At 41.5% G+C, this 25,238-nt stretch overlaps 1 long non-coding RNA gene across 2 annotated transcripts; it reads left to right on the top strand.

The window, feature by feature from the left end:
- Positions 1-1,600: 1,600 nt before the first annotated feature.
- On the top strand, positions 1,601-23,777 carry LOC310897285. Of its 2 annotated transcripts, none has more exons than XR_014582184.1 (3): positions 1,601-2,889; positions 16,622-19,005; positions 21,447-23,777. It is a non-coding gene; the product is annotated as an uncharacterized lncRNA (long non-coding RNA). The 2 variants fall into 2 exon arrangements; XR_014582185.1 differs by having other exon boundaries at positions 21,423-23,777.
- Positions 23,778-25,238: the final 1,461 nt, after the last annotated feature.

The raw sequence follows: 25,238 nt of genomic DNA, 5'->3' as shown, positions 1-25,238 counted from the left end.
GACCTCAAGCCTCGTGGTTATTTTAACTCTGTTTGCTTGACCTTTTCGGTGGTCCAGGTCCCTCGGGGAGCTGAAGAATGCCTCTTCCCCCTCTGTCACCTCTGAAGGGAAGAGCGACTAGGGCCAAGGGTTAGGATAAATATCAGGATTCATCTTCACAGGGAAGGCGCTGCCTCTTACCGACTGGCTGATGAGAAACTGATTTTTAAATAGAGACTGAATTTGGTGGGAAAGGAGGAAATGAAGCTGGCTTCTGCTTACTGCTTCCATTATAATTAAACATCTCTTTCTCTCTTTTTTTTTTCTTTTTTTTTTTTTTTTGTTAGCTGTGAGATTTCTTTATAGACAAATAAATGAGTAAATCCATAGAACAGAATCAAAACCTTACACTTAGGCTCGGATTCAAGTTTTCCCAAAATTGTGGGCATTCGAGTCATGCATGTCACACACTGATTCAAGCAGGATAAAATAAAGAAGCTGAAAAAGTTATATCCTGATAGAAAGCTTTCAAAGTCCAGCAGGGCTCTGTCTTCGAAGCAGATCATTTGAAGGTACATATTGTGTACCTAATACCATTACTTGCTGCAATTCCTATTACTGTAGACAAAGCATTGCACAAGTTTGAGTAAGTCTCCAAATAATGTTTCTAAAAAACTGTTTACTGCCAGAACGTTATTTTTTTAACCTCTTGAGCCAAACTCTCTCAAACTCCACAGCATCTGGGGAGGAAATTACTGCTCAATTTGCCAGTGTCAGGACACACGCCAGACAAACTTTTTCTGTAGCAGTGATATCTCACTCATTGCTGTCTGAATTACACACTTGTGCCTTGGACTCCTGCACTCTTCAGCGTTCAGGAAAGCACTGGTCAAAGCTGAGCTGGTGCAGCAATTTTTGAGGAAGCCTGGTCACAGCTGACTTTGACTCCCATCAGCTGGATTACTCCTGCATGGCAGGGCCAGAAAGAGGAGAAAAGCCAGAAGGAAGCTTGGATCAAACATTCTGTAAAGCTGCGACACTTACAGACAAGTCATATGGAAATAAAGACTAAATATATAAATTTTATTGTATGATACCTGAGATTGTATTATATGCATCATATGGCGTTTGAAAGACCTCCACACAAACCATAAATTTGATAGCCCAAAATTATTGAATCATAGCACACTACCACAAGAATCAAATCTCTGTTTTAATTATCTTTATCTCTCAAGATCTTAGCAAAATTTGACAATGTATTCTTTTTAAAATATCCAACAGCACTGAGTTTTGAGTATGACAAAGATGATCTAAATGTACTTATGGGTTATTTCTGTTCACCTCAACAATGAGCTTCCAGGTTGATGCTCCCAAATTTGGAATACTTCCCCCTCCAGGCAAGGCTGCTTTTAGCAGAAATACTTTTGAAACTATTTGAAATTTCCTGATTAACGCTTCTGGGATCCTGTCAATCACTGTCGAGGAAGACATCTGTGTCCAGATAAAAGGTGTTCACAGATTCCCTGTCAGTGAGGTGCAATCCCCAGAGCAGCTTTACCAGCAACCTCCATGAGCCAGAGCAGACTGTGAAAATGATGCCTCTGCTACTGCAAAGGGTGAGAGAGACAAGCGGGTGGCCACATGCAGGCACTGACTCTGGAGGTCAGCCGGGACTCCAGTAGAGCCTCCAGTGCAATTTTTAATAGGAAGAAAGATAACATTTAAATTCCACAAGACATATATTTGCTAGATTTAACTCAGCTCAGGGAGTTGTGGCAATCAGCAGCTGTGTTTTCAAAATTCACTTTTATGGCATGAAACTGCTTTGCAACGTAAAGGCAGGGGAGGGAATTGAGGTTTGGTTTGAGCAGAAAGTTAGCTAAGAGAAATTTAGTCTGAAATGTTAACTAAAACATGATAACCTTTCTTCCTGTACTGCCATATAAACATGTATGGTATGGCTCCGTCCCAGCCTCTGAGGTTAAGAGCTCCAACTCCATCTCTACTCTGAAAAGATGTTCTGTAAAAATACACATCCGCATTTATCGTCTCTCAGTCACTCAAACCTCAGATTTGTTCGTGTAAAAGTAAAAAAAAAAAAAAAAAAAAAAAGTATTTTCCTGCTGCCAGTGCTTAAACTGCACCTGGCTCACAAATCATCTCTCGTACATTTCAGCTGCACCTTAACTATGCCTGCGAGGCATCTTGCTGGGTCGGGATTATGGATGAGGCAGTAGGTGCCAGGAAGTACACAGCTCGTCTTTCACATCCCTGAGAGGGTGTGCAGGGCTGGCAGCCTCATAAAGCATCTTTTTTGCTTCAAAGCTGCAAGCATTCAATCTGCCGGCCAGCCAAGAAGTTCCAGAAATCACACGAAGTTGTGCTGGATGCCCAAAAGCAAAGGTTAGATGCGGCACACGTTCATCCAGCAGTTAATTGGGGTGGTCGTTATTCTTCCTTTAATGAGGTGGGCCAGCTCTGTCACCACACATCTGGCTTCCTGACAGCTCTCTGAGCAACGTGAGGACAGCCGGTGGCTGGGGGGACCGCAGTGGCCATGGGGAGGATGCGCTGTGGTGGGAGATGCCGGCCCTGCCCCAGCGCGACCGACCGCTGGGCCTATCGGCAGGAAACCCACAGGGCCTGCAGCAGGATGGGTTGGGGCTGGGTGATGCTGAAATGCTCGTGGGTAAGGTCGATCCTGTGCTAGAGACAGGGCTAGAGCCAAGCAGAGAGGCACAAGTGTGGCTGCACCTGTAGTGAGGCTCAGCTGAAAAAAATTCAAAGGGGAAAAAAATAAATAAAGGAGGTGTGCCCCTCTGCTAATTGCTAATTAGTTCCTACCTGCAGGGAAGCTGGAGGCTGTGTCAGAAGTAGGGAAGGAGTGAGCAGTGAGCTGCTTTTGCTGAGGTAAGGGCTGCACCCGCACTTCTGCCCAACGTTTCCCCTTGTGTCAGGGCTGTGGTGTGAGGGGATGGATGTTGGGGCAGGGTGGACAATGGGTCAGGCACACCATGTCCCTCGAAAGAAGCCAGGTTTGGGCCACCCTAGACCTTCTTCTGTAAGTGTAATGCTCCCCAGGCATTTACTGACTGCTATGGCAGCAAGAGTGATGGCTCTCAGGTGTGTTTCTTGGGGAAATGTCTGTATTTTACCCTTGGAAAATGAACTTGTGTCAGGAAGCACAGGGTGAGCTGAGGGAGTGTGTGTCCCATGGCTGCCTGACACAACTCAATGCAAGGTGTGTCCTTTCCCGTGGCTGAGCCCAGGTCTGGTTCCTCAACATGTGTACCCAGCAGGATCGCTTTGCCACCCCCCTTTCTCAATTTCTTTTTCAGCCTCCCCCTTACCCCAACATGCTTTGACTTATTAAACTAATGGTTCATCACTCAGCTTTAAAGTCTGTCATCTCTCACTAAAAGCTTTCATTGTAACTAAACCACTGAACTCCTTCTGGTTGGCTAAGCAGTGCTGGAGAGCTCTTTGCGTGTTTTCCATTCCCTTTGCAACTTGTTTTTATTTCTCTTGTGCAGTTTTCTGAATGTCCTTTTCCTGTTGCCTCTACTCCCTCCTAATAAGTTTCACCTTCCAAATCTGTTTTTCCACTTCAGTGATGGTTTTTATATCTTATCTAGGCATGTGTGGCTGTGCATATACTAATAACAGGGTTCAGTGCTTTGCAACACAAGGTAATTTTCATTGCATTATGAACATGCATAAATATGCTTATTTGGAAATGGTTTTATCTGTGCTCTCACTTGTTAGAATGATAAGGAATAGTCTTGCTGAGTAACTGCCCATCTATTTTCAAGCAGTCCACTTTAAAGAGGAAAAAAAGTTGGCAGATATTTAATTTATTAACTTAATGTCAGTGCAGTCATGCTTTTAAATGGATAAGGTCTTTTAATGGAGGGGTGAAATCTGCCTAGTATTGGCCATCATAGTGTTGTTATGAATTGCTTCTAAGTGGCAAAGCCAATATAAAGAATCTCTGTGTGGCTAATAAATTCATTATCATCTTTAAGCTATAAAAAATAAGCTAGTCTCACCTCCCTTAGGAAGGAAGGTAGGTATCATTTATCAACCGATGCGGCTTAAGGGGGGTAAGAGTTCAAGATGCTGTGTGGTGATGTAAGCACACTTCTTGCACAATGCTTAACCTGTAGGGAGTGACTTCATTTCTGTCTTAAGGCTAAGAGGCAACTGAACTTCTAACGTGGGTCTAAGGTATACATATATATGTGTGTTTATTTTGTTTGTAGTTCGGTTAAATCTCAGTAAATAGGGTTATGCGTACAACGATAAAAATAATTTTTGACAGTGATGGCAGAAAGCAAGAGAGGCTATAGGATAGTTCACAACACTAAATACTGCCTTCTAATTAGGGATAAGGCATGTGGCTGTGAGGTGTGGGGGACCATCCTTTTGTTTACTCTCCCCAGGAGCACAATGGGAGAAGAGGTCTAGTTCCCACCAGTAGCTAATTCTCTTTGTGCTGTGCAATTTAGAGGAAGGGTGGGTTGTTTGTTTGTTTTTCTTTTTATTTCTGAAAGAAAGAGGGGAAATTAATGCCATGAAATGGATAGAGATTGTGCAGCTCATCCTTTCTGTTTTTTGTCATGGCTCCAGGGAGCACAGAGCTTTGACGTCAGCCTAACCCGATCTATTGGTGGCTGTAATTTCTACCATCCCTTATATTAGGGAGATTTACTAGGGCTTTATTTCTCTAAGTCACTGTGCAAAAGTGATGGTATTTGCAAAGAGGCAATGATGAACTACTGCTACCTGTGGGAATCACTCCTGCTATATACAGGAAGCAGTGCTGTTGGAGGGTAGTATCTGCCTGGTAGCAGGCAGTGGCAGGAATACAGTGAGAGCGGTGGGACTAGAGAGGCTAATCACCATCGCACTCTTCCTGCTCTGCAGCAGCTTGGCTTTTAGTGGGATGGCTTTGGGGCTGATATAGTAAATATGCTGTTTGCATTACTCACTTAGAGATATGCTTAAACACTGCGTTTGCTGAAACAAAAGGCTGAGACCTGAGAAGGGAGTGAAACCAAAAGAAATATAGCACGCTCCTCTGCAACGTGCTCATCCCATTCCCCTCTGCAACACTGGCTGGATCTTCAAAGCTCTCTAGCAAATGTATTCCTCCAACATCACCTATGTTTACGTTTTCACAAAAGTGCCCATCAGGGTCCAATTAAAAACAGAATATGCTTCTTCTAGACCTGGTCTGGGTTATCAAAGAGTTAGTCTGGTAGAGCCAGAACGCTCTCTGTAGGTGGGTACAATCCTGTGGGCATATCCTCCTCTCACACAGGTCTGCTCCATGCCCCATCCTACCTGCTACCTGTTTTCAGGACATGCTTAAAAATATCAATGCTGGGAACATATTTAAAATCTTCTAAGAAGACAGTCCTTTAAAAATAGAAAGGAATGCAGGCTGCTTCCCCCACCCCCCCTGCCTTTTAGGCCCATTTTTCCATATGGGAATAATGAGTATAGAACTGTGCAAAAATGATACCCTCTTCTCCCCTCACTTTCAACTCTAACAGGCTTGTTCAGAACATCATCTGTTCAGAAAAAGCCAAAGGCATCAAAGGTTTCTTTCCCACTTCAGGAGACTGCAATCTTGCACAACTGCCAACTGCCAAGATCATTCATCCAGTCATCTGTCACTTACCATCTTGTTTCATGAACTTAATGACATTTCAGGGGCCTCTTTTTATGGAAAGAGGAACAAACCTAGTGAATTTTTGACTTTGAAACAAGTCAGTTCCACAAATGCTGCTCACTGAGGATTTCAGATATAAATAAGCCAACATAAAAGCTTTCATTTAGTTATTTCTGTGAAAAAAAATATTAATTTTTCCTGCATTGTGAAAAACACTCATAAAAATGCAGAAATATAACATTCTAATATTAATATATGAAATGTATGTGGAAATGTATGTGTCTTGGCTTCGAGAGCATTTAACCTTATCATGGGACTCACGCTAATTATATGACTTTTTTCGAGTGCGTGCATTTGTAACAAAGGACCTAACATCACGGAGGGCACGCTCCCACAATACACAGGAGCTATTCAATACCCGTTTGAATAATTAGGTGTTTTGTAGTGTGCTTCATGGTCTTTCCTTTTCACCAGTCCTAACCAAAGAGAGCAATGCGCTGTGTTCGTGCAGTTACATTATAAGTACCGTGTCTAAGCAACTTCCTAGTTTGGTCACTTCTACCTCATCCCGAGTACTGGCACGATGACAGAGCACAGATAACAGCGGGAACATTTGCACAGGCAGGCATCCAGGAGGCTTTGTTTGGAGGCTGGCTGGCACGGAGCTGCACGCAGATCGTGAGCCCTACAAGCAGGCACCCTGGGCAACCCCTGGTTGGGGTGCAGAGTCGCTCTGCACCGTGCATGGTACCACAACAGGCCCCGAAGCTGAGAACAACATGGCAAAGATGTCCAACCTCAGACCATCTCGGGCAAGCTTTTTAGCTCCGGTGTGGACATAACCAGCTCCGGGGCATCTCTGAAATAGAGCAGTGGTGTGTTGGTGAGGCAGTTGGAGGGGATGACGCCACCCATCATTTAGATATGGAAAACCACAGGAATTCAGTCTTTAGGGCTATTGAAAGTTACTCTCCTAAAAAAAGCAGCTCCTAAAAAAGCTGCTCTTCCAGAAGTACGAAACTGTCTGTTTTGATCACTGTCTTTTCATCTCGGTACCAGACTCAAGCCCTCTGGGAGTTTAATGAATTTTTGAATATATGGCTTAATGTATATATGCACTAAATGGTAGTGTTGTGACCTGTCACCCAGATCTCACAGGGCAGAACCAAGCTATGGAATGCCTGCATGTTACTTGATTTATACATGTAATACACAGTTTCTGTAATTATAATATGAGCATTATAATATTGTGTACGGGGTATAAAATAGCTTGCGGAACCATGTTCAAAATTCAGTGACATATTTGAAATACTATTCAGTATAGCAAACTGAACAAGGAAGAAATTCAATTCAACCTGTGGTGTACCTGAGCACCTGAGTCTAAATGTAGAGACTGAAATGCTAATTGTGATATTTTCAGATTGATGTTTGCAATTGTGCATCTTTATTGACAACCAGTTCTACTTTGTGAATACTGCAAGAATTAACTTGTGACTCCCATATGATCCAATGCTAGTGGGAGGCCAGTCCTCTGTTCCCCTTACCTGAGTAAATGCTTTATACGCTCTGTGAAAGAGGAGATGCAGAAATAGATTCTTACCTCTGCACAATTCAGGGAAAATTGTGTGTTCAGGTCCTTCATCCCCAGAACGTCTGTAGCTAGATAAAGAGAGGTTACGGTGCAGTGTAAATCCAGATCACTATGGCCAATATTTGAAAAAAAGAAGTTATTCAGATATTTTGTTGATTAAATGTGCTGATAGAAAGGCAAAAATCTGCGGAGTGTATCTCATTTTTATCACGCTGAGGTGAATTCCACTGAGGCTTCATGTTGTGTAGGAGCACAGCGAGATTGAAAGCCAGGTTCAGGAAACCTTTAGTATAATCAATTCAAAATTTGGTTGTTGGATTTGTTTTTCTCCCAGTGGAAAATCAAATAAGGGTTCAGGATTGCTAACATGCTAGCTTTAAGGAAAATAACGGAGAAATTTCCCAAATCTGTGGAGCAGGATTACAAGTAGGGTTTCTGTGAGTACTATCTGTTGGCCTAGTTTAGGTTTAGATCTTTTTCAGAAAAGAAGCATTCTGTTTTACCATGGCTGAGTGTTTCTCCTGTTCTGTTTTTAAACTTTAGAGCCAAAGCTTTATTTAAAAAAAAAAAAGGCTGACAGGGATCCAGCACACTTTTGTAAACCTAGCAGTTTTTGTCATTTGGAGATGTTGTAGACCACCACTGAGTACATATATTCTATACATATACATTCCTACATGTAGTTTGGCACTTTGTCTGGATAATTTTCTATTAATGATCTAGGCAACCTATCTAAGCTCCACCTCCTGTGTATGCCTTACTACTTCTTGGTAAGTCTTAACATTTTCTTCATCACTGAAACTCGCAGTGTGTACTCAACCATCTGTTGCCAAGAGAAATAATGTTCCTCATGATGTTCTTAGTGATGAAAATGTTTTTTTAAGGCTTAAGTGCTAATGCCAAACTCATTTGCAGTTACTTTTAGTGTTGTAGGCAATAGGGCTGTGCATTCTGTTCTGAAAGTATGTGAAAACTTCAGTCAAGTAAACAAAAAATCCTTTTACATTCCTTTTACATTCTATATAGAAAGGGGGGGTAGCCTGAAGAAAAAGTGTTGGAAACTTATTTCAAAGACAGGTTACAGATTATTGAAGAGAGAAATAGTAAAATCGGGGATGAATGATCTGTTCCAGAGCCAAAAGAGTTTGAAGAAAAAGCTCAACCTGTTGGAAGAATGCAATAGATGACTTGGTCAGCTTCAGTCAAGCAGAAGAGCAAAACCTGATTTCCTGGGAATTCATGAAAAGAGATATTTCAAAGAATGAAATAAAGTGATGATGCTGTATCCATATGGTCAAAATTACGTAGTAAAAAACTGTCTTCACAGGTGGAGATTGCCAGCCTTTTCAAGTGCTGATGTCAAGTCTCATCAGCTGAGGAACTGCAGATGTGAGCAGTAGCTGGGCAAGAGGTGTCAGAAAAATTCACAAGCTCTTTACTTCTCACAGTGACTCTTGAGGTGTTTTTTCTTACTCGGGACAGAGCACATGCCCTGTCTTGGTGCCGAAAGGTGCCATCCTTACAGTGAAGGAGGAAAATTGAGCTGCTGGCCTTCATAGTAATCTTTGCATAATTAAGAGTGATGATTTCCACCCCAGTCATGGTTTTTGTTTTGGTTTGTTACTTAAAAACATTTCCTGAAGGACAGAATGTCTTAAAGTTTTGAAAACAATAATACAGATGTAAGTGCTGGGACTGAAATATCTGAACTGGAGATGAGAAGCAATGAGCTAGCCCAGAAATACTGACTCCAAACCTTTCAGACTGTAGATGTCCTCTTGAGGAAAAACATATGTAGTGCTGCCCCTCTGCTGGAGGATGAAGTTCTGGGAGTCAAGAAAGAGGGATTGCTGGCTGCAAAAGTTCCAGCCATCTGAAGCTCTCCTACATTAAAAAGGAAAGTTTTGAGTACAGCATTACTGTGTCTTCAGGCACTGTTTTTCACTTTTTCACAACTTGTACTGTTGCTGTTGATTAAAAAATCCAGGTGGTAACTTTTCTTCTCATTTCCACTTTCCCTCTTTAATCTGCCATCCGGTCCTTTCTTGTATCACGGTTTTCTTTGTTTTGTTTTGTTTGTTTTTCACATAATCCCTATATATTCACCTAGCATTCTACATTTATAAATTTGGGTCGGTGAAGATAGTAAGTTGTTATTCTTGTGCTCATCTGCCTAGACTGTTGACGTTAAAATCCTGAAATAGTTTGGTGTGGTGTTTTTGTCATTATTCATATATATAGATATATGTGCATGCTCACAATTTACACACAGAAAATCCAGAGAGGAATATGCAACAGCAATGAAACTTATGAAACACCAACTGAAAATGCATTTGTAATGGAGAAAACAAATTGTTAAGAAGCCTAGTGAAAGAGAATCCCATTCTATGTCTCTGAAAGGAAGACTTCGAAAATCTACATAATTTTGCCCCAGGATGGTCCAAGGTGCCAAAAAAAGCAGAGGAGCCAAATGTTAGTTGAGCTAATGAGGCTTTAGGTTCAGGTTTTGTCAAAGACTTCCTCTTTTCGCTTTGCTTTGAGGAGCTTGTCCTGAAAAACCAAGTAGAAAGACTGCCAAAAGAAACTTATGGAAAGCCAATTCTAAGCAATAGGTTTCAGTGAAAAATAAAGTTTACTTGAAATTAATTTGATGATAGAAATGTGATAATTGTCACAATGACTAAGTAATATAAAAACTTGAAAAAATGACCTTTCAATTTGGGATGAGTGAATCAATTTTCAGCTACTGCCTCTAGTTTTTTTTTCTAGATGGCCTTGAAAAATTGAGTTCATCACAAATATTCAGAAAAGAATGATTTATGAACATATTTTTGAGATTCTGTTCAGAAATAGTACAATCAGCTTAAAGTGGAAAATAATGTCATTCATATACAAGGAGGCTGATTCACTGCTCTAAGTAAAACAAGCATATTCTTGTCTTTAAGTATAGTTTTTATATTGGCAGACTTTTTCTACTAAAATGATCAGCAGTAAATGATAACAATGTCAACATTTAATCTGTCATCTTCAGATTTCAGAGTTAGTATTGTATAGGGATGAGCTGTTCACACCAATTGAAAATTATTCTTTTGACTGCCTTTGGTCTCTTGAAGATAAGGCTGCGTCAGTTCTGTCTCATGTTTTCAAGGATTTCTTCATGGTCATGACTCTTAGGAACAATTTTATTTTACATGGGAGGTAAGACTTCAGAGCACCAGCTTGATCACAAATTTAATAATGGTATAAAACTTTGTCTGAATCCAGTACAAGAAATTTCAGAAACATAGGAATTCAGTCGAGGATGCCCTTCTTCCTTCTACCACCTTGCTTTCTCCCTGTCATATCACAGAATAGAAGGGGTTGGAAGGGACCTCGAAAGATCATCGGGTCCAACCCCCCTGCCCAAGCAGGTTCCTTAGAGTAGGCGTCCAGATGTGCCTTGAATATCTCCAGAGGAGGAGACTCCACAACCTCCCTGGGCAGCCTGTTCCAGTGCCCTGTCACCCTCACCGTGAAGAAGTTCTTTCTCATGTTGGTGCGGAACTTCCTGTGCTCCATCCTATGGCCATTACCTCTTGTCCTGTCCCCACAAACCACTGAGAAGAGGTTGACCAAATCCCTTTGTCTCCCACACCTCAGGTATTTATACACATTGATGAGATCCCCTCTCCGTCATCTTTTCTCCAGGCTGAACAGACCCAGGTCTCTCAGCCTTTCCCCATAGGGAAGATGCTCTAGGCCCCGTATCATCTTTGTGGCCCTCTGCTGGACTCTTTCCAGGAGGTTCCTGTCTTTTTTTGTACCGGGGAGCCCAGAACTGGACACAGTACTCCAGGTGAGGCCTGACCAGGGCAGAGTAGAGGGGGAGGATCGCCTCCCTTGGCCTGCTGGCCATGCTTCTTTTAATGCATGCCAGGATCCCATTGGCCCTCTTGGCCATGAGAGTGCACTGCTGGCTCATGGTCAACCTGTCATCCACCAGGACCCCCAGGTCCTTCTCCTCAGAGCTCCTCTCCAGCAGGTTGTCCCCCAGCCTGTACTGATACGTCCGGTTGTTCCTTCCCAGGTGCAGGACCCTATGCTTGCTCTTATTAAATCTCATTTGGTTTCCTCCTGCCCATCTTTCCAGCCTGTCCAGGTCTTGCTGAATGGCAGCACAGCCTTCTGGTGTGTCAGCCACTCCTTCCAGCTTTGTGTCATCAGTGTACTTGCTGAGGGCAGACACTATTCCCTCATCAAGGTCGTCGATGAAGATGTTGAACGAGACCAGACCAGCACCGACCCCTGGGGAATGCCGCTAGTCACAGGTCTCCAGCCGGACTCTGTGCCAGTGATCACCACCCTCTGAGCTCGGCCAGTCAGACAGTTCCCAGCCCACCTTACTGTCCACTCCTCTACCCCACACTTTCTCAGTTTTGCTATCAGGATGTCATGGGAGACAGTATCGAAAGCCTTGCTAAAGTCAAGGTAGATGACATCCACTGCTCTCCCCACATCTACCCAGTTGGTGATGCCATCACAGAAGGCAACGAGGTTGGTTGAGCACGACTTCCCCTTGGTGAATCCATGACTACTCCTGACTACTCCTCATAACATTCTTCTCTTCCAATTGCTTGGAGATGGCATCCAGAACAAGCTGTTCCAACACCTTTCCAGGGACAGAGGTGAGACTGACCGGCCTGTAGTTTCCTGGATCCTCCTTCTTGCCCTTCTTGAAGACCGGAGTGACATTGGCTATCCTCCAGTCTTCAGGCACCTCTACTGTTCTCCAGGACCTTTCAAAGATGACAGAGCGGTTCAGCGATCACCTCTGCCAACTCCCTTAGCACACGTGGATGCATCCCATCGGGACCCATGGATTTGTGTGCGTTGAGCCCGCTCAGATGCTCCCAAACCACTCTTTTGTCAACCAGGGGGGAGCCCTCCATTTCCCAGAACCTTTGTCCATATACTTAAGTTCAGATTGGGGTGTGGTTTTTTGCGTATATTTACACAGGAAGCTAACACCAGCTATCATCTCTCAGTACTTCCTGTCTGTTTATTACCAACACCATGAAATATTTAGTGCTGTTTCTTCTATTCTTATATCCTGAGGGTTATAGGTTTTGTTTACATCTCAATAGCACTAAGTAGGAGAATGTATTTGCACAACCTTACAGGCACGTTCTTCTTTGGTCAGTTTAGTTGTTAATTACTACTGCTCTTGAGGGACTTAAAAGCTGAAGTTTTATAAGTAAAAATATATGTTTCTGGCAGAAAAGGAAGTGTTTTACATTACATAATGGGAAGGAATGTGTAATTTGTGGACAGTTTACCCAGCTGAGCTGTTTATTTGCCTGTGGTAATACATTTACTTTGTACATTTCTACTCTTGATGTGTTTCACAATTCTGTACACTTACCCACAAGGAGGCAAGGATACAACCTGATCATCTGGCAGAGGGTTTGATGGTTTAGAATTTGTGTGTTCCCAAATCTACTGTCAAACTACTCCTTATCCGTAGTTAAATTTACAAAAAGAGGCAGTGCTCTTACCAGAGTAACACTTGATTTACAGGCAAGCATAGTTCTGCTATGTAAAGTGTGTGAGATGAGTGGTGAGCCTTCCTCCTGCCTCAGACCATTTAGGTATGCCTGTACTGCTAAATAAACTACGGAAGGAAGCAATACACGGCCAAGTGGTGTAGGACACATCCTGTCAGTCCTCCCAGTGCCTGGCTGCCCTCCAAGCAGAAAGTGCCCAGATGGCCTGCGCAGTGCTCAACCCTGCACTTTTTTGAGACCTCAGTTGATGCACTGAGATCCCGGGAGATGATTGTTTTTATTCTTTTTATTTTTTTTCTTTCCATTTCAGAGCATCTGAAGCAATCTGAGCTGCACTACAGCCCGCAATGTTAATGTTTTTACAGCATGAAACCGAGGTTATTGTCATATTCCATGGGGGTCATGTGGGAAACATTTTGTAGTACACAGCCTGCTAGAATAATGTTAGAAAACTGTGCAAGGTGGAGGGAGACAAACTTGGGGCAGCTGGGTCCATATTGCACTTTGGGAACCATCCATGGCGTGATTTCCAGATCTGTGACCAGACTTTGTCACAGAGAAGGTTATCGGGTGTAGCCCAGAACAGGAGCTCACCAGAGAATGAGTAATATAACTCATCAGACCTATGGTGCTGAGGCTTGCTGCATGGTCATCTTTTAATTCAGCAGCAGGGTCATGCTCGATGAATCTCAGCAGAGGCCATGAGCTACAGTTTGTCCTTGTGCAGAGGTAGGCTGTAATGAGGGAACACAGGCTGCTGGAGGGTTTTTGCTTCCCAAATTGCAAATACTGAGTTTAATTGAGCCACAGGATGTTTTTGGCTTGGAAAAAGAAAAACAAAGATGACTCTTGCAACTTTTAAAAATCTGTACATTTAATATGGTTTTAATAGTCAAAATACATCAAGGAAATATGTGTCTCTAAAAAGAAAAAAAATCAACAATAAAAACAAAAGAAATTGAGACTGGAACAGGACATACAAAGAAGGATTAGGAGGTTTGAGGGTATTTTTAAACATAGATAAAAAATAAACATTTTATTTCTGATCTTACATTGGTTTTTTTAGATCTAGGCCACATATTTCAAAAAACTAATCTAATAACCTTTAATACATAATAAAGCTCCTAAATCACTTACATACTGCAGAAATGAATCCCCACCTCTAGTTTCTAAGTAACTTGTTAACTTACTTAGAAAAAGACAACCTTGTTAAAGAACAGCTTAAGTTAAAAGTTTGCACATCCTGTCATTTGTTGTATGGAATAAGAAAAGGTTGCCCAAGAAGTCAGGAGAGCCTTGATTAATGTTCCTATACCTGCACGAGAATAGAATTTAGACTACTTTTGTTATGTTTCAAGGAAAATGTTAGTGAAAAGATTATTGGTTGGCTTCCAACTTTCACTGATAATTAGGACTCTTAATTAGGACTCACTTCATCACCTTGCTGCTTGCATTGTCTGTGAAAATGAGAAGTTTGGGTCCCAGAGAGCAGACTTAAATGGCTCAAGGCAGAGCTGCCTGCTCTGGTGAGACATCATCAAACTTTAGTACTGTCTCTGCTTTTCAGCACCACGTCATAAAAAGTGTATTGAACAACTGAAGAGTCGTAGGAGAGCAACAGTGGTGAGCAGAGCCTGAGGAAACAAGATTGGTGATGAAAGGCACAGGAATTTGTTTCAGTTAGCTTAGAGAAAAGATCATTTAGAAAAATGGTAATAACAATTAGAAATGCTTTAGCAGAAATTCTAAAGACCACCAGGAAAAAGAAAAACAGTTATTAAGCTGTTCTCCACAACTGCTGTGATTGGGACAAGAAGTAATGAACTCAAACTGGATCAAGTGAGATTAGCTGAGACATCAGGGAAACCTTTTCACCAGTCAGAATAGTGAAGCAGTGGCAGCGTGTGTCCAGTGAGGCTGCAGGCCCTTTATTGTCAGAGGTTCGAAGAATATCTCTTCAGATGTTTAAGTGCAAACATCTTTCAGGATAGGTTAGGCATAGCCAGTTCTACCTTGGGAGCGGTGGACGTGCTAAATGACCTACCAAGGTTCCTCATGGAGCTATTTCCACCATTCTCCTGCTCTTTGTTTTGGTTTTGTTTGTTTGTTTTATTTCAACAAAAACAAAACACTGTTTAGTGTTTAGCTACTATACAGTATTACACATTAAGAAAAAAAATATATATATTGTTTCCTAATGCTATCTTCTCCAGGGCCACAAATGATACAGGGATCCAAGAGCTGTGAGAATTCTGAGAAACTATTTGGTAAAAGTTTGGATGTTTTTCTACCCCTTCTCACCCCTACATAGTCCTAGAAATTTGTTTTGCGTTTGAAGGGGGGGAAAATAATTATCTTCATGCTCAGCCTTCACCACGGTAATTCGGAAAGAGACGTGTTTTACATGAGCAAAAACATGTCTCCCTTTTTGGAAAGTGTTTTTCATGTTTATGATCTTGGCTACAGGAGAAGAAAGCGAATGATATATAGCTGTACCCATTGCACATTGCTTTTTTTCATTGAAGGTAACGGCACAAACCACAACTACAGTATTGCCTTCTGTTATGTCCTTCAGTTTCCGTAATTGGCTAGGATTGTTCCTGGAGTCACTCCACACCACTTTTAAGCTTATTCAAAGATATGCAATCTTTTCCTACCTCTAAAATTTAAAGCTGCTTGGCCTTTCACGTTACAGTAAGTATGAGAGAGATTTTTGAAATAATAGCATAGATTTCTATTCAGCAAAATGTGTACAGATGTGCTTTTGGAATCCATTTAATTCACTGTTGGTACCTGAATACACTCAGGCACGAGCCTTGCTGAGTTGCAATTGTGCTGTCCTTAGACTCTGATGGTTCGTAATTGCGAAGCTGGTAGCTTAGAAGCACAGCACTCCCTGAGAAGGCTTGAATACCTCCTAAATATTTTGAAATGAAAATACACAATAGTGAGAAGAATAGCTTTATTTTCTTCCATTCTATGTGTGTACTGCACTCTTCTCTTTCTGGTCCTGATATGTTTATTGAAGCCTGCCTGGTCCAGCTGACTCGGTCATTTGCTTTTGAACATCTTCTGTTAACCAGTGGTGACTCAACTCGTTATTCAGCACGTCCTCTCTGCTGCCATGCCGCCCCCTTCTTAATGTCACTGTTCCAGATTACACTTCTTGATTCTGATTGCTTCTCATTTCAGATCATCTTAGGTGAAGATCAAGTCTTCTAAGCATCCTGTCTATCTTTCTTAGTCCATATAATATGCATATATCGCTATTATACCTTGAAATGTCTATTCTTCAGAAAATGCCATTGAGCATGTTTTACACTTCTGTTCTTGTTACTGGTTTTCACTTCTGCCTTCTGCAGTTCAAGTCGATCATTAATATATACCAGCTTCAGCCACATTCTCACACTGTTTTATTCTCCAGGGATTTAAATTCGAGGCTTCAGTAGCATCGGAAACCCCACACCAAGAGCAGAACACTTTAAAACGTAGCATGTCAACTCTTGGCCACAAAGAGGCATCTATCTCCCAAATGCTATGCCTGGGAGGCATGACATGGAAAGATCAACAGCATTACGCTGGAGAGCTCTGACCAGGGTTAAGCCTAGTAATTGGGCCATGGGACTTGTGAGATGAGCAAGCCGTACCCCACCGGAGTGTTTCGTTAGGATCGCTGAGCACTGACGTGACCCCGGGTCTTCCCATTCTGCTCTGCTGCACCCAACAGTAATTTCGCTGGGGCAGAGCCCTGCTTGCCTTGTGACTGAAAGTAGAAGTCTCAAAACGAATGTTATTTCAACAGCTTTCATTTCTGGCTTTCTTTCTGGACAGGAGACCATTCTGAAGTGAATCTGGAAGACAAGAAACCAAATATAACTGCACTGTGTTCATAGCTCGTATCACCCAGAAGAAAGGTGTGGAGGAAGAAGAGGATGACAGTGCCTGCCGAAGGCTGGGAAGGACAACAGGGCTCCTCCAAAGGAGGAGGCAGGAGGGAGAAGAGCAAAATTGCAGCCAGTTATGGAAGCAAAGGGGAGGACCAGGTTTCGAGCAGTCAGCAGTGCCCATAGCATCTGGCAGGCAGCTGAGGACATGTTCTGCACTGAGCTTTGGAAACCTTGACAAGAGCAGCATGCCTGTTCTGTAAGCAAGAAGCTGCATTTTTTTAGCCTCTAAAGTAGCAGTATTTCTAAATCACTTCTAACCTCCCCAGGAAAGGCCCCAGGTCAAAGTTAAGTATTGTAGTTTGATCTGTATCCCTGACTAATGTAAGAGACAAGTTTTGCTTATCACCTATTAATTTATTCATTCTTCCTGTGTTCAAAAACCCCTTATGTGACAGGTATTCTGTAACAACAAAACACCAAAGAAATTGTACTGAGCTGACATATTTCTCCTCAACTAGATTATACTCAGCTAACTGCGTCATCTGAAAGTGGATAAGCAAGCTACCTTTTTGTAGTGTGGAGGGAATAGGAATTAAGCTGCAATGCATAGTGTTTGTACGTCCATCATGTATACAACTACTCTGCTTCCAAAATATTAACACTGCAATTTGAGTTAGAAAAATCTATCCAGTCATTCACCAGCATAATATTACACAAAGAATAGATAACATAAAACACTGCTGTCTTTTTCTCCCTTCCATTTTTGCTGCTATTACTAAGGACAGTAAGAAGTAAGAAAAAATCTATTATGCAAGGTAGGTTATTCAGGAAGCTAGTTACAATTCATACAGAATCAGAATATTGATTTTATGGAAAGGCTGAAATAAGATGAAAAGATATAAAGCATACTTATGTCAGGTACATTTATGGGGCAAAATGCTTCAACCACATTCAGAAACAAAACCTGCACATCTAAAAAGAAATAATCTTGATAACAAGACTGCAAGACTGTGACACATCTAAGTAATAAAATTTTTCTCATGAAATGACAATGGGTGAAAATAGGAACACTTATCATGGACAGAATGATCCACGGGAAGAAAGTAGTAGATGCCAGTTTCACTCTAATTTCTTTTTCCTTTTGTTCTTTTCCCCTGTGGAAAATCAATGACCTATGATGTATAGTAAATTAGTTAATGATGTATGATGTCAGACCTTGTAAATGATGTGAGGTTTGATCTTACCAATCAGTCTTGCCTGTGAGAAGTTTTGCAATAATAAGTACTAGTGATTAAAATGCCAGCATGAAAGACTGCTGCGGATTCTACCACTATAATAACAGAATATAACAACTGCATGCTTGGAAAGCCCACATAATAAAAAATCAAAAGTTCAAATTATTTTAAAGGGTAGTTACAATTGAAAATTAAGACACACCTCTAAGGTGCAATAAGGTGCTCTCCACATGTCCTTTTTTCTTTTTTTTTTAAATCAGAACATACTCTACAGCTGCCTTTGCAGAACAGGTACTACCCTGCCAGCCAGAGAACCCGTGTGTGGGGACAGTGTCAGATTGTCCGTGTCTGGCTTTTGCAAGAACTGTGCATATTCTGAACATGATGTATTTGGAATTTCTTAAAACACTTTCCTATTTTCAGTTATTTGCATTTTTCATTTCCCAGCCAGCCAAATCCCAACAGGAATTGACAGTTTTAATGACAGCAGTTTCTTCTCACATTCAAATGCATAACAGAAAGAAAACACAGCAGGATTCCAATAGGCTTTACCTTTCTTCCTTACGTAGTACTTGTGTTCAATATGAGATTCAGTCCTTTGTCTACAGGTCTAGTACTACTGTTTTTAAGTGTGAAAGAGAATTCTTGCATCACACAGTGATTACAGCTCAAAACTGAACTCCTGCAGTGGCAATTTAGGTTTACTTGGTAGGCAATGTCTTCTTCAAACGATAATGCGGCATTATGTGTATTTGGCACATGCTTAAATGTAGAATGTTGGAAAATAGTGGCCATGGGGAAAAAAAATATTTGGGTGGTGATAACAGGATGTGTCTCAATTTGGAAATTTCCCTACTGTATTTTTTTTACATTCTTTTCCAATTTAGAATTGCCTTCCTATAACTTGCTTTCATTCAACTGGAATACAGTTTGTCCAATTTTGTTGTTGTTACAGAAGCATCTTGCATGCTTCAAGACTTCTGATGGTATTTTTTTGCTTCTTAAACTTCTCAAAAATTTTTCTTTTAAGCATCATTGTCCCTGAAACACCCTCTTCGATAATTCCTTCTAGCTGGCGACACTGCCAAAGCAGGTATGTAATCATTCCTTTTGGGGAGAGAGTGTTACAGAGCGTGCTAGAAGTGCAAACATCTGGCAGCCTGCTTTCTGAAGCCATTGACTGAGTTGTATATAGCACACCAAGCGTCCTGTTTCAGACTGGGCACTTTCAGACCGCAGGCGCTCCCAAAGCACTAGCATGTTTTCATATTCACTTAGTAAAGGATAGTTAGAGCTTAAATTAGGAGACACTGGACAAACTATGGAAATTCTCACCTTGCTATCACTAGCTAATCCTTGCCTCTTTGCAAGTTAGCCTGCAGTGCTGCAGGAGGGGGTAGATTTCTACTCACAGTAGAAATCGCACTATGAGTAATTTCCCTTGAAAAACATAAGACAATGATGTAAAGGTTATAAAATGTTTCACAGCCTCTCTGCCAAACTTCTTTGGGATCTTCCAGCCCTGCTTTAATTTACAAAAGTCTTGAGCTATGCAGAAAAACAACACGTGGGGTACTTGCGTGCCTTCACCATTTAATAAGCAATGTTATCCAAACTCTTCTAAAAATATATAGATTTAAGGTTTGATATGTTTGCTTGCTTCTCAGAGTTTTCCCAGCCATAAAACTCCAGTAAAAAGACTACCATCACCCCCTTCCTAGTTATGGTTGCTTAGCTGTATGTTTGCTAAAACAAACCTATTTAATCTATTGGACAGAAAAGGCCTATATGACAGATCCAAGGGGTGAGAAGTAGAGGCATCCTTAGGGTTGAAGGTAGTGTTGGTGAATTATCTTGATTTTAATTTTGTTCCCTGTAATTTATCAAACAAAATCCAATGGAAGGAATATTCATATGGCTGAGATACAGGAAATATGTGACTGTCTTCAAGTGAGGTGTGGTTTTGCCCCAACAGTAAATGAGTTACCCAAGGAAAGGGAAAGACTTGGGAAAGGCAGCTTGTAAGGCTTGTAAACCAGGATTCACCTTTCTACAGACTTGTAGGCAGCAGATATCTGTTCAAATATTCGCAAATGAAGCGAAGGCCTGGAGACTCATTCTGTGTAGCCATTTGGCCACTCAGTTTTGCAGAGGCTGGGAAAGAATTTAAATGAGAAGATTAAATTAGTTGTGTCACACAAGATCTTGCCGTTCCATAGATCATCAGGAGACATGTATGGCTGTCAGCAGAGGAAGGCATGTTGTCTCCTTACAATTTGAGAGCAATAGGAGTCCTGGCTTGCAGTACGCAGGGCAATTTAATTGACCCCCTGCTGTATGGCCCACTGAACTCAGATACCAGATGCTGAGTTTTTCTGGTATTAGGCATATAATAAGTGATATATAAATAATAAAACTTCGAGCTTTGTTTCAATATTACAGCAAATATCTGAACTTGTAGTTCTTGTGCATCCAAAACACTCCCAAGATGGATTTAGACTTCCACATCCACAAGCTCAGAAAAGTTGAAATGTCTCCAATACAAAGTAAGAAGACTGGTAATTACAAGAACCTTAGTTGTGTATTAATACTAGATATTTTGACTGGTAATAAATAGAAAATAAAAAGTGTTTTACTCATCTTGTGTTGTCTTAAGAATTCAGAGAACACAAGTGAAAAGACTTTTAAAAATAGAAAATACAGTGAGTTGCAAAAGGAGTCAGGAGAGAACAGGAAAATAGGAGAGAATGTATCCTCTGTAACAAGAGATGAATGTTTGTCATTAGTTTAATGAAGGGGCCCCAGAAACCTCCTGCAGCCCCCCATTAGTCTAACAGTTAGTCTATTGTATGCATATACAATACACAGTCACTTGTCCTTGTGGGGGATCACGCCTGGGTCAAGTCTCAAGGCTAAAAATGAAGCCATTTCCACTTTTCTGAAGCTTAAAGTATTTTATTTTTTTTTTTTTAGAAAACATTCAGGGTCCATGTTTTTCTAAAATAATGTGTCGTTTCTCCACCAAACTTTCTCCTTTGCTTTTGGCTGAGGGTGTAGTCTAACCATGATTGATTTCCATCTAATATTTAAGTTTCTGTTAGAAGGAGAAGAATTTTCAAAACACCAGAGTTCAGTTTTGCACCTACTTTCCCTGGCTTGAACAAGCAAGGTACATTTGTGAAAAGAGGGACATTTTGGCACTTGTGTGACCAATACTTGCAGTAGCAAAGAGTTGCAAAATTATAGACTCCTACCATGAGAAGAGTTAGCGACACAAGGCTGTCATTTGGAGCTTGAACAACAATAAGAGGTGCAGTTTGTCCTCTAACTGCCATGATCCATAACTATATGGATGCTGATGTAACACTCAAGAGAATTGCAGTTAAAGTAGTTGTTTAGTTACTCTCTTGGGGTGAAATTCAACTCTTGCCAAGATCAACAAGCCAATCAAATCTCTGAATTCAGTGGGAGAATCACAGTTTTGACCCTGTATCATAATTTCTTCCACAGCACTTGCATTTCTTACATTTGCAGTGTAGTGCTGTAGCTGTTTCCTGACCTGGGATCAGACGCAGATGATCGCAGGAGGAATAAATCTGCATCGTGCTGTGCTTGGCCCAAGAAACCTAGGCTGGGGTCCAGAGGAGTGGAGATGCAGCTGGTGCAATGTGTGGATTTTGGAGAAATAGCCTTGTCCTGCCACCCTGCTCTCGTTATCTGCCCAGACAGAGGGGGATTTATGTACCATGTGATCTTCCTTTGTATTTGGGGGTTTCCATTACCCAATTCAGGGTGAGATTTCCTACCCAGATGCACATCTGTCATTTCCCATCCTTTGGCCAACACAAGACTTGACAAATCTGCGAGGTCTGCAACTCATCTAGAGAGTGTAAGCAAGGACTGTCATACATAGTCCTTGCAACAAACTTCTGTTGCAAGGATGGATGGATGCGGTTGTGAATAAAGAGGCAAGGCTGAGCAGAAGGTGATGTGACCTTTCTTTTGCAGTAAATTAACAAACATTTATTGTAAAATTATAAACATACACCCTTTTTTGCTTTATGTCATTTCAGTATGAAAAGGCATAAACACTTTAAGCAGATCTTCCAAGGACAGGGTGTACTGTTCTCTAAGTGCAAATGACATATGGTTGAGCCTGGTTGTGTTAATTTGAGATAAAAAGAGGAAAAAAAAAGTTAACATCTTTTGAAAGAGCCTCCCATAAGGGCAATACTAGCTGCCTTTACAAGGTGTGATGTGAAAGTCTGGCTTAGCTCAATCAGCAGCACGCACGGTCCCACTGAAACAGCAAAGGTTGCTGCAGCAGGAAGCACAAAATTAGAAGTATAAAGGATACAAAATAATAGCAGCAGCAACAGCAGAATCAATTGTTATTTCATCAAGCAACAGAAATCAGACCAGTTGATCGTGTTGGTTGCTCTGGTTTTTAAACTCAAGTCTCCCCATCAGGAGATTGCTCAGTTGAAAGCCCCGTACAGTGAGAATATATGCTTTCTTTTTCCACAAGAATTGGAAGTAGTATCAGCTAAGACTGACAACCCCAGCATCTGGGAGTGCTTAAAGCAATTCATAGTTTTGCTCCAGTCACATGACTCTGGCCAAAGACTGCAGAAAAGCCAAACTGGTCCAGAGGAAGCCTTGGTGTTGGGTAAAATTCAATAAATTGAGAAAGGATCCTTTGACTTATTTGTCCTAGATCATTGTAAATGAATTATATTCTTTCTCCTTTTGCAAATACTTATCTGCTATTTATTACATATCCAACATTCATGACCATGCTAATTGCATTGTATCTTTTACCTTAATTTTATAAACATTATTGTTCTGCTTTAGAGGTCCTGATTAGTTGATTTATACAGTCTCTTTTCCACAGGCATTTTCATAGGCATTGTCTTCCAGATGTATTTTGTATAGGTTTAAAGGAAATGTTTACTGCATTCCAGAAATACTGCTGCCAAGGTCTCTAATTTAGGGGGGTGGGAATAGTTTATGATAGGCAGATCTACTTGACACTTTGCATATTTCACTTTTAACCAGATGAAATTGTAAGAGTAACATGAATGAATTATACAAATGAGAGAAATTCTTACTTAATTAAAACATTAAAAAGTTCCATATATCCAATAGTTACTCTACAGCTGGCACCGAATAAAATTCCTAATCTGAACAGAGAGAATCAAAATGAAACTTTACTCACAACTTTAAAACTTTCAGGTTTATATGTGCATACATTAAGGAAATGATAGGAAGCCAAGTTTATATATGTAACTGTGTGGGAAATGAGTCAAAACCAAGTTGGAAAAAAGCTCTGGGCTGTTGAAATACACTAGTTCAGGCAGGCTAAGTTACACGTAGTATATGTGTGTGCCTACTTGTATACAGGACAGGCTCTTGCGGAGAGTTATCAGAAAATTACTCTAGCAATTTGAATATTATTCTGTTGGCTTGAGGTTTTTAAATTTTGACCTGCCTTTTCAGTTCTCAGCAATGTATCACCATTCTGCCAGTTACACACTTGCTGGTAAAATTGAGTACCTGGAAGACAAAGTTACCTGTGCAGTAGAGGCAAACCATTTGGTAGGATGTTCCCTCTGCTGTAGCTAACTAGTGAAGTTTATATTATCTGACATAGGGTCCACTTCTGTTTTGGGGTTGGAAGCAGCAGGTCATCGCATTGGTAACTGAAGGAACAGCAAAGGCAGTTTCATGCAAAAGTTTTGTGCAGTGAGGGACCACAACTTGTGTGGGCAGTCAGAAGATGAAGTGACCTGATTTACAGACCTTACAGTAAATTTTTAGCTTGTGGGTGTGTCCCTTTTCTGTACATTGCTTTTTCCAAAATTTGACCTAACATATGTAATGACATCCCTATGGCAGTTTATATAAAAGCAGTTGATGCATAATAGTATTATTTTCTTTATTATTTTTTTTTGTGAATACCACTTTACCGAGTGAAGGATTCATGACAGAGCTTGACATTTGCTGGCTTTTTGATGTGTGAACTAACAGTTTTTCTGAAATACTTTGGTTAGATGAAATCTGCATATGAATAATTCAATAAGGTAACTTCCAGCTTGTGAATTGCTAATTGGTTGAGGAAAGTGATTGTCCTGCTCTACTCTGTGCTGGTGAGGCCTCATCTCGAGTACTGTGTGCAGTTCTGGGCACCACAGTACAAAAAGGATGCGAAACTGTTGGAGTGTCCAGAGGAGGGCTACGAAGATGTGAAGGGCCTAGAGGGGAAGACGTATGAGGAGCGGCTGAGGTCACTTGCCTTGTTCAGCCTGGAAAAGAGGAGGCTGAGGGGAGACCTCATCGTGGTCTACAGCTTCCTCATGAGGGGGAGTGGAGGGGCAGGCGCCGACCTATTCTCTTTAGTGACCAGCGATAGGACCCGAGGGAATGGAATCAAGCTGCAACAGGGGAGGTTCAGGCTGGGTATCAGGAAGAGGTTCTTCACCGAGAGGGTGGTCGCGCACTGGAACAGGCTCCCCAGGGATGGAGTCACAGTACCAAGCGTGTTGGAGTTTAAGAAGAGTTTGGACTGTGCACTTAGTCACATGGTCTGAATTTTTGGGTAGACCTGTGTGGAGCCAGGAGTTGGACTTGATGATCCTTATGGGTCCCTCCCAACTCAGGATGTTCTATGATTCTATATAATGCCTGAGATGAGCTGAAAATACACAGGGCCAAATTTACCGAGGGATTTAGACCCCCAGTTATTCAGACCTCTGCTTTTGAAAATCCCATCAGGAGCCTGCCCTGAGTGGCTGGCCCTGGAAGTGCTCACCTGTGGATTAGATCCCCTGCTCCTTAACTGGCAAGTGCTGTCGGTCCTGGGGTCTGAGAGTGCATCTGCCACACAGCTCTGCATCAGCTTACAGCACCTGCCTGCCAGGAGCTGAAGCAGCATCCTCCAGGACCGGCAGCTCTGTCGCTTGTCCACTGATAGCACCTGGAGGGACCATCCGATGGGCATCCCTGGTACACCTCTTCCAGACTAGACGCCACAGAGAAACATCCTACCTCTTCTGCTGTTGAAGGATTAAAGCGGGATAAGAAAACGTAAAGTTCTCTCTCCTGTCTGAGGGCGTTTGACTGCTGAAGGCATTCACTGGTAAGGAATGAGAGGAAAAGAGAGACCTTTTTCTACAGGAAAGAGAGACCTGGTTCATAGGTATGCCTTGTTTGATAAGAGAGTAGTGGTGTTACTATTAGTAGAACATGAGTAAAGACATTTTTAGGGGTGGTTTCGGAGATGTGGATTGAGGTTTCCTATAGGCTAGGCTAGATGTATGCCAGCCT

This window comes from Anser anser (genome assembly GCF_964211835.1).
Source record: "Anser anser genome assembly, chromosome: 3".
In the NCBI taxonomy this organism is placed as follows: domain Eukaryota; kingdom Metazoa; phylum Chordata; class Aves; order Anseriformes; family Anatidae; genus Anser; species Anser anser.
This window is presented reverse-complemented; position numbering and strand designations above follow the sequence as displayed.